The 2535-nt window shown below is 45.2% G+C and overlaps 1 protein-coding gene across 2 annotated transcripts in view; it reads left to right on the plus strand.

Moving 5' to 3' along the window:
- The first annotated feature begins 2053 nt into the window (after nt 1-2053).
- Gpr85 (G protein-coupled receptor 85) overlaps nt 2054-2535 on the plus strand; it is an 8664-nt gene continuing 8182 nt past the window's right edge. Inside the window, exon 1 of one of the 2 annotated variants that reach the window (XM_050145862.1) lies at nt 2054-2182. The gene's annotated coding sequence lies outside the window, so the exon portion shown is untranslated. Of the gene's footprint in view, nt 2183-2238; nt 2463-2535 lie in introns of those variants that run through there. The other variant, XM_050145864.1, reaches the window with a different exon arrangement.

Consider the following 2535-nt stretch of genomic DNA (forward strand, 5'->3'; position numbering starts at 1 on the left):
AAGTGGGTGCCACTGCACTCTACTACAAAGGAAAAATAGTTCTAATATAGCTGGAAGTTGATAGGAAAAGATTATTTTATATACATATCCTTTTCTATTATCTAGCTCAGTCCTTGGATCACAGCCCTGTAATTTTCGCCAGAGTGGATTATTGCTTTGTGTGCTGGCCCTGCACTTTCCCCCTTTCGTTTACTTTTAAACTTTTTAATCTGGACAATGTAACATCTGGTCAATGGTGAGTGTTCAGCAAACTTACTTGAATCGTTTATTCTACTAAGCATTTTTTTTTAATCTTAAAGGTCCAATAGATCACCATTCTTTGCAAAATGCAGGGAGGTATAATTTAAGAAGTAGGAAATTAATCTGTAGTTTCATTAAAAAACAGTTTGAGATCGCATTTAAAAATTTTTTGCCAATCATATAGTTTCAAGTTTTTCAGAATCGTGTTCCCCTAAAACTGGGATGTCATAACGGGGCAGAATACCTTCAAGTTACTTGCAGTATTGTTGCAGTGACGACTCTCAAAAGTAAAGGAAAAGACAAAAGCAAGTGCCTTATGGATATCCAAAAGAACACACACACACACACACACAGAGCTAATCATTTTTTTTAATTGTCTAAGAAAAATCTCCAGTCAAACCAGGGCAACTTAACATCATTTCAGCATTCCTAACGTTGGTCTTTGTGTAACGACTGTGACATCATGACAGTGAAGTATTCATTTTTAAGCCTTAAACATTTTACCTCTATGTGTCCAATAGAAGTACAATATGTAAATTAACCTATATTATCTGTATGCTGATTGGCTTGACTTCCCCTGAATGTCACAATCTCACCACCCAGCGATGAGGTATTTTACTGCTGCCTCAAGATCAAATTATTATTGTAGAGAGATTTTTTTTCTGTTTCATTAACAGATGATTATAAAGCAATAAGCCTGCAGCAAGACAAGCAGACATTTACCTTGGGAATTAACAAAAGCGTGCCTGCTACCTTTTAAGGGGTGGAGAGTCGGTAGTTGATTAAAATCTTACTCCACCCTCGGAAAAACTCTTTGGAAATGGGAGAATCGGGACGTGGATGATTCTAGAGGCGTGCCTAATCACCAGGTGTCAGACTATGTGGTGTTTGTGGTGTAAGTTTTCGGTCTTCATCATATTCCTGATCTTTTTTAAGTGACTAATAACAAAGGAGAGGGATGGGGGAAACTCATACACTCCCCAGCATTCACATCAGCAACCTATTGGTCAGCCCAGCTAAGAGGAGAAAGGAGAGGCTTGTAGCTTGGTGGGGTGGGATGTGACGAACAGCCATGTAAAATCTCTGTACTTCTGATCCGTTAGTCACATTCGAGAAGGTAGAATGAGTGTAGATGGTTTTTGCACTTGTCTGAACTTAGCTTCTCCTTCCTTAAACGCTGATCTGTGTGCCTTCGAGAACAGATGACGACTAACAAAGATAGGGCTGCCCTAACCCGCTTCCCTTCTTCCCCCATTGACAAGATTTTTGACTGTGCTTAATCTTTTTTTTTCCTTTCTTTTTTCATTCTTTCTTTTTCTTTCCCCAGCTAACGTGCCAAATCAAAGAGCAGCAGTGAAAATCATTTGAGAAGAATTCTCCAAGGCGCATCCAATGCTTAGCAGGACCACCCTGACAGAGAAAGGAAGACGATGTTTCGGGAAGGCGAGGGTTCGGGGCAGCTGGGGCGGAGGCGGCCGTCCCCGGCACGGAGGCTTCGTGCGCTGCCCTAGGGGAAGAGGATGGGCCTGAGGTCCGGGAAGAGCCTTCCCGAGCCCCCCACTTCCAATGCGAGGAGGGAAAAGTTGCGAAGCAGCCTCGAGGGAACAAAAGCCTGATTCGGGACCGGCTGAATTGGACAGGACCTTGAAGCAAGCCAGCCTGCTCCGGGGACAGGCAGGGGATCCCGCTGGCTCGCGGAGGCCGGAGCTCCCCTCGCCGCCGCCGCCGCCCTCGCCACCGCGCCGCCGCCGCGGCCCCTGCGTTACTGGGGGAGACGGTGCCGCTGCGACAGGGGAGGACGCGGCTGGAGCTGAAGGAGGCTCCAACGCGCAGGCGCCGCCGAGCCCTGCCTGGATGCTCAGTCAAGGCACTCAGGAAAAAAAAAATCAGCAATTTATAGAAAGAAGAAGCTATAGTCTGTCGGGATATCCAACACCAACAGGTAGGAGGATATACTCTCGTTTAAGTTTTGGGGAGGGGGGTTGCACCGTGTGGATGAAACTGCAGGTTCACCAGGATACAGCCCTTCCACAGGGTTTTTTTTTTTTATATTTTTTATGACAATAAACTGCATAATGGAAGTACATTCAGACAATGCATCTTCTATAAGGCTTATTAGGAGTTCGGTTTCTGGAAAGCTTTGCAAAACTGAGGAATAACAGACTGCGAATCAACGGGAACCCTTCCCTTGCAGCACAGAAGCAATCTCTCCCCATCTTCGAGTATGTAATGCATATCTCTCTCTCTCTCTCTCTCTCTCTCTCTCTCTCTCTCTCTCTCTCTCTCTCTCTCCCC

The sequence above is a fragment of the Alexandromys fortis genome, unplaced genomic scaffold (genome assembly GCF_014885135.2).
Source record: "Alexandromys fortis isolate MF-2015 unplaced genomic scaffold, M_Fortis_MF-2015_v1.1 scaffold_34, whole genome shotgun sequence".
NCBI lineage: Eukaryota > Metazoa > Chordata > Mammalia > Rodentia > Cricetidae > Alexandromys > Alexandromys fortis.